Raw genomic sequence first — 13,798 nt, 5'->3', positions numbered from 1 at the left:
GAAGATGCTTGTTGTTTGAACCATCCCATTCCTTTTAATTGTATGCACAGTCTGGAGGTGAGGCTTACCATTTCATCCGATTTTAAAGTCAGTTGGGTGAAGAAAGTCAGGAGAGTTCAGGATGCAGAGAGCCACATCTTGGGAAATAGAAGGAAGCTCCAACAGAAATCATAGACACTGTTCCTATCTCAATGATTGTTTAATTTAATGGGGGTATTTAAAGTGCACATGAATAAAAGACGTAAATGCACAGAGGAATCAAGATATAAGCACACTCAAATGAACATCAAAGAGAACTTCTCCTTCATGCCCATTTCAAAGAGGTTAGAGTCTGGAGAGGAAGGCTGGGGAAGGGTACCTTTCCAAGCCTTTACCACACTGGGGGAGTGGACATGTGTGCACCTACACCTTGAGAGAGAGGAGAGAATAGAAAAACAACAAATCTAATTCAGAAAACAAACATAAGAAAAAAGGGGGGAAAGTGTTTATCAATCGTCTCAGTGTAAGAGCCACGGATTATTCCTCTGGAGGTTAAGTGTTGCACCTGATTTTAGTTTTAAGATCTGAAAGTCACAAAGAGTCGGGAGGATGAAAGCCAGGCACAGAGTGTAGGGGCGCTCTGTAAGATTCCATGCCAAATGGTTCCAAGGACAGCTCAGAATATCATTCTGTGGGACATTAGTGATTAGTGTGTCTTACGCACGAGATAGGAGAGACTATCTTTAGAGGAAGGCAGTGAACTGGTAAAAGACAAACCCACCTATAGTCATAAAGCTTTATGATGGCGATGGAAAAGAACTCTGGCCAACCTCATGTGATGTCACTGTGCCATTCAACGACCAGAAATAAAGTGAAACAAGCCCAATGCAACACTAGAGCAGCCTCTGTTCTAAGTAACATTTACTGTATGAATTGTGAAAGGTAATAAAATGAAATAAACAATGGAAATTGGGACGGGTAGGTGATTGCAGAGAACTCTCTGGATGTGAATATGAAAAGGGTGTTAAAGGGAATTGGGAAAAGGAGTCTTGGAAGAAGGAAAATCCAGAGAAGCAATGATTATGGGAGAAGGAATAGCCAGGTTGCACTTCATAGACAGTATTGCTCCAAGTAGAAAACCATGATCAATGAGATTATTGATGAAAGGGACTTTAGCCCACCATTCTTGGAAACTCTAGCAGAACCAGAAACTCAGCAGTGAAGTTCCAAATGTAGTCATGGAGCAGGAATTGACTCCTGGTTCTTAGAGGAAAATCAGAGATACAGGACAGGTGGAGTGAAGGGATGGGAGAATTTTAGGGTCAAAATGCAAATAAAGGCTCAATAAGTAACTAGGCTTGAACATTCTTTTGTAGAATGAATATCTAGTTTTCTCACTACTTTTTTTTTTTGTAATAAAAGAGGAGAAATCGTGCTTAAAGAAAAAAGCCAGGGTCTCAAGATGTTATAAATCAAATTTAATACATCAACCCTTTAAAATTGCACATGAAGTGAAAGTGTTTTTTAAAATAAAAATGACAAACATTAGGCAAATATGTTGTTCTCATGCCAGTGAAGACATTTCTCTCCAACTTCCAGGGCAGACCAGTGTTGAGGGGTGTGAGTTCTGAAATTAGAAAACCAGAGCCTAAATTCAGATTGTTTTTCTAATTGACTGTTGATTAGAAAGCTACTTAACCACTTTAAATCTACATACCTTATCTGTAACATGTAGATAGTAAATATGAACCTCATTGTATTATTGTGATAATTATATAAAATAATTCATTTGCTAGCATTGTTTCAGCCTATAGTAAAATAATTAAAAGTATTAACTATTTCTATCATTATTCTAATCTGGTGTTGGCTCAACATGCAGCTCTTTTTAATTATTGTCTTGGATTCCATATTTCGATGTTTCATGGAAATATCTGAAGAAATGTTTTGTAAAGTTTGTCATATAATAATAAACATGAATTTGTGTTTGACAACTCCTCAAAGAGCAATTTATTTCAAAATGGGTTGCTAAATAAAAATATATACTTGAACACATTTACATTGTGTAATTCAGTGATCAACCATAGTTAAATGTGTAACAGCCCCATATTTTAACCTACTAGAAATCAAATATTAATGAAGACCAAACCCTCTACCCCATCTAGTTAGGCCATGTTCCATATTTAAAAACTGCATACCTGATAAACTTATACACTTTTCAGAATGACCTTGAAAACACGGAAGCTTGAACTGAATGTGCTTTTCAAAATAAATGGACTCAAATGCAGGTTTGGGCATCTGTGTCACTGTGCTTTAGGGATCAACACACAGGCCAGTCAATTGATCCTCTACCATCTCTTATTTTTGATCCTTCTGCCATTATTTAAATCTGGCCAGAGCTCCTCTCCAGTTCTAAATCTTTACTCTCAGCAGCAAATTGCCCTTTCAGTACTTGGTCTATTATATTATTTGTGACTGCTTTGGGACTTTTAGGGATAAAGTTTTTAATCCTTGTAGCATCACATGTTTGTTTTTTCAGAGAGATTTATTTTTTGCTTAAGTTCGTGGGTTTCCTGCTGATGTCAGGTTGAGCATTCATACATATTCAGCACTTTGTCCCTATTCCAGTTGGTACCAAGAGTCCTGGGTGTTTGCACTTTCCATTATGATGGCTACTGTGATCAGGATCACTGCCATCAGCACATTATACACTGATGTTTCATGGTCATTCATTCAGAATCAGGCACAGGCTATCGCTGTGGGAAAGACTCAGACACATAGGCTATAGTCCCTGTTTTAAAAGATACTATAGCTTAACTGAAGAAATAGGACACATAAATGTCAAAATTTAAGTAACAGCTCAAGATATTACAAGCATTTTGGGGCTGAGTTTGCAAGGCCCACATATGTGGAAAAACTTCTTTCAGGCTTGTCATTAGCAGAGCTGATACAGGATAGTAGTGTCAACTATGTAAGCTACATAACTGAGGCAGGATTGAGTGACTATAGTTTCTCTTCTTCTGACTGAGAAACATAAAGCTAGTCCTTTGGTGTGTGCATAGTATATTTCTGAGAATGTGTTTAGAGATCTGATGAGCAGAAGTACTACATATCTCATGGTTGATCTTTGGTTCTCAGAGGGTTGCAAAATATTATAAAATTGTTAATTTTACCTTGTCTTCTAGGCATAATTTTCATTGAAATATTTTCAGTATTTTGTACAAAAAAACCCACACACTTTTCTTCTTTCGTTGGCTTTACTCTCCACTGATGACATTTAATCTAATAAGCATCCAAACTAAAGAGACACTGCTTTCAACATATCTTATGATTTATATATTTGTCTCAGTATTTTAATTACTTTTATGAGAATAAAGATTACATGCATTTTTGAATAAAGATTCAATATGTATATTGAAAAAAAGATTCAATATGTGTATTTTTGTATTTTCCATGCATTTTTGTAAATTGCACATTTTTAAACCCCTTTTCAGGTAACATCAGAAAGCATACTACGTAAGACAGATACAAAGGCGAGGTGCTGTATGGGTGAGTATGAGTTGGGGGTACCTGGAACTCTGGTGCTGGGATGCCTTCTCTGTTCTTCACCTTAATGATGACTCCCAAGATACCTAGACCTTTGTGGAATGGAGTACAAGTATTAGAATATGTCATTGCAGTTGTTTCCAAACTTTATTGTGTAGACATAGACATGACACTGCTGAAACAGGACTGTTGGTAGATAAGCATCACTTCTATGTTGATGTTTTAAAATGCTTATTTCTCAACTAATTTAGAAAAGTCTGTAATTAATATACAAAGAGGATTAAAAGTCAATATAAAGTTTTAAAGTACATGTGGCCAACATAATTTTATTTTTTTCCTATTAGAAAGTATCATTAGAATAGTATAAATTTCAGTAAGCACTGATCTGATCATCTCCATTTGCATATTACCTTACAGAAGGCTGGATATGTTATGAGAGAAACAGAAATGCCATGGTTAGGTATCATTGATTGTCATTGCTCTGATTTTAATTATTCTTTATTTCTATTTTCATTCTCTTTGTGAGTATATTTTTTAGACTCATACTGGAACTTCTATGATTCTCTTAATCTTGGTTCTTCTTGGACTTTGTATGTGCTGAATCATGCTTATGCTAAGAAAAAGGGGTGTAAAAATTTGCTATGTTTTGCAACAATATAGGCCTAAATGCTTATCACAACTTCTCTTGGTGTTCATCATGGAGAAGACAGTGTTACGTGTTACAAAACACATAACATAAAATTGACCATCTTAAAGTAAACAATTCAGTGACATTTTGTACATTCACAATGTTATATAACCACCACAGCTATCTAGTGTCAAAACATTTTTATGACCCCCAAAAGAAATCTTGTATTCATTAAGCAGTTGCTTCCCATATTCTTCTCCCTCTGGTCTCCGGTAACCACCAATCTGCTTTCTGTTTCTATGAATTTACCTATTCTAGATAATTCATATACATGACATTCTACAATGTGTGGTCTTTCATGATTGGTTTTTTATTTACTTCAAATATTTTTGAGGTTCATCCATGTTGTAGCATGTATCAGTATTTCATTTCTTCTAAATGAATAGTATTTGATTGTATGTATATGCCACAATTTGTTTATCTATTTGTCCACTGATGAACATTTGGGTTGTTTTCACTTTCTGGTCATTTTGAATAGTGCTGCTATGAATATGAGTATGTGTGTATTTGTTTGAGTATCAGTTTTCAATTCTTTTGAATATATACCTAGAAGTAGAATTGCTAGATCTATGCTAAATTTATGGTAATTTGAGAAACTGTCAAACTGTTTTCCATAGTGGCTGAAACATTTTTCATTCCCACCAGCAGTGTACATGGTTTCCATATTCTCCACATCCTTGCCAACATTTAATTTCCATTAAAAAATTTATAACCATCATAGAAGGTATAAAGTGATACTCACTTTTGTATTTTCAGCTCAGCTTCTTTTGTTTTTCCCCAAAGTATTCTATACTGTTTTTAAACACACTTGTAATGATGTTTCTTCAAAATATGTACCAAGTAAATATTGTCATGCCTGTGAGTGGCCATTCTACAAAATGGAGCTAGCTAGGAAGGGATCAGAGATAGAAGTTGATCTAAACATGAGTGGTTTGGATGATCCTAAATGTTTAGGCAGGCAAGGAATCAAAGCAAGCAATATAGTAGAGGGTGTGGTAGGTAGAATTCTAAGATGTCCTCTAAGATTCCTTTTCACTGTTGTATGTGCCTTGTACAATCACCTTCCCTTGAATGTGGATGGGAACTGTGAATGTGACAAGATAGTCATTCCTGTGATTATATTACCTCGTAAGACTACATAGAAATTATCTATATAGTCTTCTTACTAGAGATAGAGATATATTCCGACTAGAGAGTCTCCTACTGGCTTTGAAGAAGGAAGCTGCCATGTTGTGGGAGGTCCATATGGGTAGGACCTGAAGGTGACCTCTAGGAGCTGAGAGCAACTCCCATCAGATGGTCAGCAAGAAAGTGGGAACCACAGTCCTACACCACAAGGGACTGAATTCTGCTAACAATCTGAATGAGCTTGGCAGAGATCCCAGTGCTTCAAATGAGAGCTGAATCTGGCTGATACCTTGATTTAAACCTTATGAGACTCTGAGCAGAGAACCTATTTAAGCCCACCCAAACTTCACCTATAGACATATTGGGTACTATTTTGAACTGTTAAGTTTGTGTTAATTTGTTATACAATGATGGAAAATTAATAGAAGGAGCCATCTAAAATACTTAATTATTAGAATAATGTGGGCACTGGCCTCTCTCAACAGATGCTGGCCACATGCAATGGTGACATAGCACTGTGACTAGCTATGTCACTAGTCACTAGGTGACTAGCTGTCACCCCAGGACTGATAACACAGGCTTCATCAGCAGAGCCCACCAGAGGAGAAAGCTCTGGCTAGGCAATCAATTCACACACTATGTTCACTTTGCTTCTGAATAAGTCTAGCCTGGTGTGGCCCTCTTTGCAGGGGGATGGTCTGTATTTTTTCTAGCACAGTAAGGCAGGGCCTCTAGAAGCATGGTATGTATGTTTTTCAGGGCATGATATGAAATGTCCCCAGAGCCCTGCCACTTAATCTAATCTTTAACCTGAGCTTTATCTTCCCCAAACCTTGGAACACCTACACACACAGTGGCAAAAATATTAGACTTAAATTGTTTGTCTCTTGACCATGTCCTGCTTTTAGAGTCATGTGGCTGTCATAGAGCAAAACTGCCCAGATGACAGAACACAGGAAAGAACAACAACAAAAGTATTCGTAGATGTAGCTCACTTCACCACTTACTCCTTGAGCTATACTGTCTTCTAAATTGGGTTCTTGAGCAGTCTCTTTTCATCCACTTTTAAATGTTTGATCACTGTGATGTATTTGAATAGTTTCCGTTCAAATTATTTCCATCTTGCTCGTGCTCAACGTGGGAAGCTGTGTCTTTACTTCCCACTTGCTCTAACACAGTGCCCATCAATTCTCAGAGTTCTTTGATGATAAAGAAAAATGTCCTCAGGCATAAAGATGAAAAAAAGGGCAAGCTCAGACTTCTCTAAAGCAACACTAAATGCAAAGAAAGAGAAAAAGAAAGAAAGAAAGACAGAGAAAGAGAAAAGAAAGAAAAAAATCTATGAGATTCTAAGAGAGAAAAGTGATTTGTGACTTTTATAGATTTCAAGTTGTTGTTTACATATGAAAAGACTAAGCAGATATCCCTAAACATGCAGGAACTTGAGGACTATATTATTATTTTGTAAAATGTAGTTGATGAAATAGAGCCAATTGAAACGTAATTTTTTTTAAACTTAGAAATGGGAGAGTTACGGTAAAGGTATTGGCATGAATACTAAATCCATACTAATACAAAACTAAGAGAAAACTGGTAAATATGTCAGAACAGAAGGCAAGTGATATATAACGATATTATTAAAATAGCATAATAAAATCTGGAGATGGGGCAGGAGAGGTGGGTGGGTGGAAGTGCTAATTTTCTCATTTTACAGAACAAGCAATCAATCACTATTGACTAAATCCGACACATTTAGTTAAAAGAGAACCATTATGACTCCAACTTCTTAATATTTCTCTAATTACTTCTTTGTTAAATTTTAATCTTTTTAGAAAAAAAATTTCCTATCTTAAGAATATTTATAGAAAATCCAGCAGTTTTTCCTATATTTTTTAAAGTTTATTTTAAAATACAAATGAAAAAGCAACATATTGTGGCATGATACAATTTTTGTAAAATTATTTCTGTGTTAATTTATTTATCTATATATCCATCCCTCACCTATCTTTCCATTCACTTTTCTCTCTGTGTCTGAAATGATGTTTACCTAATACTAAAAATGATGATTACTAGATGATGTGATAAGTGTAAATCTTAAAATTCTTGTCTGAACTGTGCTTAACTTCTTTAAAAGGTGTATGTATCATTTTATGAAAAAATATTATTAATCTAAACAAAGAAGAAAAGGAAACTTGCAAAATGCTATCTCAGCTGTAATACAGCTATTTACTCAATTAAAGGATACAACTTGACACAACATTCTAGAGCAGTCTTTACTTTTAAATCACAAAGTATTTTTAAGGGATAGGAAATTAAGTTTAATTCTTACCTTTGGCAAAAGAGAGAGACAATTTTGCTATGAAAGGCAAATCTGTGATGCAAATGTTGTCCCTGCCCTTAGAATTTACTACTTTCAGTTTCTGGGATAGACACTCATACTTCAATGCATGGGGATTCAGAGTTCGGCTTATAGAGAACTTTGACTTTATAATTCACCTGCATAACTGATGCAACAGTGCCTAAGATATTTTTGGCACTTCATGCACATTTGTTACTTGCAATTGAGATAAATTAATGACTAGCATAAAGTCTCCCATATTTAAAACTGCCAACATGCCAGGCGTGGTGGCTCACACCTGTAATCCCAGCACTTTGGGAGGCTGAGGAAGGCGGATCACTTGAGGCCAGCTGAAGAGCACCCTGGCCAACATGGCAAAACCCTGTCTCTACTAAAAATACAAAAATTAGCCAGGTGTGATGATATGTGCCTGTAGTCCTAGCTACTTGGGAGGCTGAGTCAGGAGTATCACTTCAGCCTGGGAGGCAGAGGTTGCATTGAGCCCAGATTGTGCCACTGCACTCCAGCCCATAGAGCCAGACCTGGTCTCCAGAAAACGAAACAAACAATCAACAACGAAAAAGTAAACATATCAAATCGACTCCTCTTCTCTCAAGTTAATATTCTTTCAGTTTTTGTCTACCTTCATTCTATTCATGAATATACCTGTGTTATGTATCTACTGCTGAGTAGTAAATTGCCCCAAAATTTAGCAGCTTAAAATAATAACATTTATTATCTCACACATTTTCTGAGAGTCAGGAATCTGGGAATGACTTTGCTGCATGGTTCTGCCTCAGCATCTTTCATGACTTTGCAATCAGGCTGTCTGCCATGGCCGCAGCCTCTGAAGGGGCTATTGTGTCCACTCTGAGTTCACTCATGTGGCTGCTGTCAGTAGTCTTCAGTACTGCCCCATATTAGTCTTTCTACGAAAAAGATCAAGAAATGGCTTTCCTGAGAACGAATGATAAGAGGAATAGTGGGGAAGAGAGAGAGAGAGAAAAACAGAGTATAGGCAAGTCAGAAAGTGCACCCAAGCCAGCAGCTGCAGTCTTTTTATAACCTAGTCTCAGATTTTTCCTCCATCACATCGTCTATATTCTACCTGCTAGAAGTGAATCATTAAGTCCAGTCTATATTCAAGAAGTAGATTAAGAATTACTTTTTAAAAACTGTTTTTTTTGTGTGAGTACATAGTAGGTGTATATATTTATGGGGTAATGAGATGTTTTGATACAGGCACTTGGTGTGAAATAAGCACATCATGGAGAAAGGGGTATCCATCCCCTCAAGCATTTATCCTTTGGGTTACAAACAATCCAATTACAGTCTTTAAGTTGTTTTAAAATGTACAATTATGTTATTATTGACTATAGTCACCATATTGTGCTATCAAGTAATACATCTTATTCATTCTATTTTTTTTGTGTGTGTGTGCCTGTTAGCCGTCCCTGCCTCCCCTCAGCTCACCCACTGCCTTTCCCAGCCTATGGCAACTATCCTTCTACTCTCTATTTCCATAAGTTCAATTGCTTTGATTTTTAGATTCCACAAATAAGTGAGAACATGTGATATTTGTCTTCCTGTGCCTGCTTTATTTCATTTAACATAATGATCTCCAGTTTCAACCATGTTGTTGCAAATGACTGGATCTCATTCTTTTTTATGGCTGAATAGTACCCTAACTCTATTATGTGTATGTACCACATTTTATTTATCCATTCATCTGTTGATGGACACTTAGGTTGCTTCTAAATCTTACTATTGTAAACAGTGTTGCAACAAATGTAGGAGTACAGATATATCTTCAATATACTGATGTCCTTTCTTTTGCATATATATCCAGCAGAGGGGTTGCTGGATCATATGGTAGCTCAATTTTTTGTTTGTTGAGGACCCTCCAAACTGACTTCCATAGTGGTTGTACTAATTTACATTTCCACCAACAGTGTAAGGGTTCCTTTTTCTCCACATCCTCACCAGCATTTGTTATTGCCTATCTTTTGATTATAAGCCAAGATTCACTTTTTGAAGAGAGGAATATCAGATAATTTGTGGGCCTATCATTAAAATAACAATATTTGCCTAATCCTTCAAAACTCCTCCCTCAGTTTTTCATTTCTTTGTTTCTGTCCCTTCCTCTCTATGAAACTATTCTGGAAGATTCCTATTAATGTTCTTCTTAATGGTTCAAAGTCCTTTACCTACAATCATAATTTTTCTTCTGTCTGAAGCACTAACTGCTTTCCAAATATTTGGCACATCTCTTCTAGGAGATTGCCAGCTCCCTGAAAAAGCAGATACTTTCCTAAACGGTGTTGTCTCCCGCACAGTGTCTAGTACAAAGAATATTCTAAAACTCTTTAATATGAATAAATATGCTCAATTGACCTTGAGAATATTCTTAATTTATATTAGCTCTGTTCAAACATAAGTCAAATTATGTCACATCTGTACTTGAAATATGCAATGGCTCCCATCTCGCTCAGAGTAAAAGCCAAAAAAGTTCTTATAGTGGCTCCAGAGTGAAACTGTGCCCTCAAGAGTTAAATAAACCAAGTAACAGAAATTCCTGAATTTGCAGGATGCCCTATAAGAAAACAACAACAGCAACAACAGGGTCAGGAGTTTGAGACCAGCCTGGCCAACATGGCGAAACCCCGTCTCTACTAAAAATACAAAAGAAAGTAGCCAGGTGTGGTAGCGGGCACCTGTAATCCCAGCTATTCGGGAGGCTGAGGCAGGAGAATCACTGGAGCTTGGGAGGTAGAGGTTGCAGTGAGGTAAGATAGTGCCACTGCTCTCCTGCCTGGGTGACAGAGCAAGACTCCATCTCAAAAAACAAAAAACAAAAAAGACTTGCTGAAACACCGAATCTCCCTCTGCTTATGAGATAAAAAAAACTGGCTGAAATCCTTTGGATCCAATGTGGGCTACTGGAGTCTGTGCAGAGCGAGCCTGCTGATGTCACAGACCAAATTTACACCACGTTTTCTACTAACTCCCCCTGAATTTGCACATGCAATCCAGAAGTAGCAAGAGGAGAGAACTGTATGTGCCCAAGGCCTTTGCAGAGCTCTCCTTTCCTTCCACCAATCACTTACTAATCTCAAAATCCACTCGCTGAACCTTTTCTATTTAAATTTACTGCTTTGAAGCCAGCATAGGGAAATTTGAGCTTGGCTCCTATCTCCTTGAGATTTGACTTTCAATACATAGTGTTTCTTTTCTCAAAACCTGGTGTCATAGCATTGGCTTCTAGTGCATGTGGCAGTAAGCTCCTTTTGCTCAACAACAAGAGACCCCGTATTATCTGCACCCCACCCCCTCATCTCACACACCTTGTATCCAACTGCCTCACTCACTCTCAATTCCATTCACTCTGCATCTCCTATTATTCCCGAACACTTCAAACATTCTCTTGCTTCAGGGCTTTTGTAGAAGCTGTTTCCTCTGCCTAGGGCACTCTCCCTATGTAGCCACTGACTCATTCCCTCCCTTGCTTTACATCTTTGCTCAAATGGTATCTTCTCAATGAGATACTCCTATACAGCATTTAAGATTGACCTTCCAATAGAATTGGGAGAAAATTGGAAAGTCACTCTCCTTCTAGAGCCCATAAAATCTAGGAGATTCTCTTTCGGAATAAAGCTTGCATTGTGACACTGCCTGACACCCACGGCATAGGAGACATGTTGCAAACACACTTATTAAAAGGCCTATCAAACAACAAAAAAAGAATTGACCTTACCATTCCATTATTCTCTTCCTCTTTTCATCCTTTATTTTTCTATATAGCACTTATCACCAAAGAACATACTATTTGTTTTACTTATTAACTCTGCTTTTATGATGTCCTCACTGGAAGGTTACTCTCTGCTATATCCTCAGTGCCTGGAAGAGTGCCTAGCATGTGGTTAACATTCAGTAAATATGCTCTGAATTAGTTAAGTCGAGTTACAGACATAATTAAAGCTGCTTTTTAGTTAGTGAGGGCAACAGCTCCATGTCACCCAAGCCCGTTGCCATCCATCAAATCCCACCGGGGCTTTTGTCGGAGAGGATGGAGAAGCTTAGGTGGGTAAGGGATGACTCTCACTCTCTTCCAGGAAGGAGTTCACCCCTCCCCACATATACCTGTTTGGTAAAGAATAGAAGAGAATTCCAGAAAGATTAAAAGGTAGAACAAGAAGAGTAGGAAATCAGTGAGAAATATCACAGCTGGGAACTTCAGAGAAAACATACATAAGCTAAGGAGAGAGTGCAGAGCAATTTCTATTTCTATTTATGCACCATCATCTCCTTACTCATTGACAGATGCTGAGTGTTCCGGATCACCCCAATTAAACCAGAAGTTCCATGATCTCCCTTGGAAGTGGCTCCCCATAAATTAGATTATACACAAATTCCCCAGAGCACGATTGTGCTTGAGCCTTGATGAGAATGTATTATTGCCTTGCTGTGCCCCGCCTCAGACTAGGGAGGAGTGAACCAGTACAGATGGGACTTGGTTTCTTCATAAGGGGAAAAACGATGGAGAAATGGCCCTACATCTCTCCTTATTTGTGGGGTAATTGTGTCAGTGATAAGCAAGCTCTCAGAGGTTTCACCTGGGGAGGACTCCTGGGAATACGAGGCTCTGGTTGAGAACAGTGAGGGGAGAAAAGGAATATTCAGCAAGGAAATAAATACATAAGTATATAGACATGATTTGTAAGTGAAACAAGCTTTGAAAAATATCTGCTAGAAGGATTCGAACCTGTTTTTATGTTATTTTTTTCTCTATGTGACACGACCAACCATATTTGACATCAAGAGATCCTTTCAAGTGAGACTTTAGGGAAGGAATAGAAAAGAAATCAATCATTGAAAGCCTGAATTCTGAAGTACTTATTTAAAACTTTCTAAAGATTTTCAAAATTACTGTAAAAGCTGACTACAAATTAGAGTTTAAAAAAAAACCCGTGTATTTTATTAAATAATATCTATTTACTTACTTATCTTTGGTCTGTAATTTTCCTTGTGCCCAATCTAACCTATTCCCATCTCCTACCTGACCAGGTTATTCTTACTGATTTCCTTCCCCTTGACACCTCTCTTGGAGGTCAATCCTGGACCAATTAACTTGCATTTAATTATATTCAGGAACAGTAAATAGTATAATTGTGAAGACTGTGTTCCCTGCAGTCAGACAAATCTTCATCATCCCCAACTGTGTGACTCTGAGCAAGTTATTTTTGTCCCTCAGTTGTAGTGTTTCATCTGTATAATGGGGGTAATCACGTTGCTTACCTTACAGTGGTGGAATTTCCTTGGGGAGGGAAACGGGATGATGAGGCTTAAATGGTATAGTGCGCTTACCATGAGAATTTATGAAATCAACAGTTCTGTGCAACTGAGGTCCAAGGAAGTTAAATGAAAAAAAAATTAGTAGGCTCTTTGGCTCTTAATAAGTATTCAAGAATGTATTCTTTATCTTAAGGAATGTCCCATTAGCCATCCAATTTTTATAAGCCTCAAAACTAGTCTCCTTTGACATGGCCTTTTCTTTTCACCACACCGTTTTAGCTAGACATCAAATTCTACTGAGTTTTTCTTCTCAGTGTCTCTGAAATCTGTCCTTTCTTTCCCTTCCAGTCAGCATAGGTATCCCTCTGGTCCTGGCTGCTGTCACCTCTCACCTGCCACCCCCGTGATTCCTACACTCAGGCCCTCCTCCTGTCCTTTCTCTGTATTAAAGGAGCACAGATCTTTTTGATACTCAAGTTTGAATACATTGTTCTGATGAAAATTTTTCAATCACTTTCCATTGCTTTTAGAATAAAAAGTGAATTCCTTAATATGGTCTCCAAGGCCTTGTATCATCTACTGTCCAGCCGCATCTCATATGGCTCTCCCTTTCCTTTGAGCACCAGCTACAATGCGGCCTTTTCTTCCTTAAACCTGCTGTGCTTCTGGCCCGGGATTTCTGCATGCCATTTCACTGCTTGTATTGAACAGAACTTCTCAAAGCTCTGCTTGAGAAGTTGTTTAGTTTTGACTTCTCATATATCAGGGGCCCAAAGAGGAATATTTATCCTAGATTTTGGGGATAGTTACACTTTCAAATATTCTGCCCA

This window comes from Colobus angolensis, unplaced genomic scaffold, assembly GCF_000951035.1.
Source record: "Colobus angolensis palliatus isolate OR3802 unplaced genomic scaffold, Cang.pa_1.0 Scaffold190, whole genome shotgun sequence".
Taxonomy (NCBI): Eukaryota; Metazoa; Chordata; class Mammalia; order Primates; family Cercopithecidae; genus Colobus; species Colobus angolensis.
Note: the sequence above shows the minus strand (reverse complement) of the source record.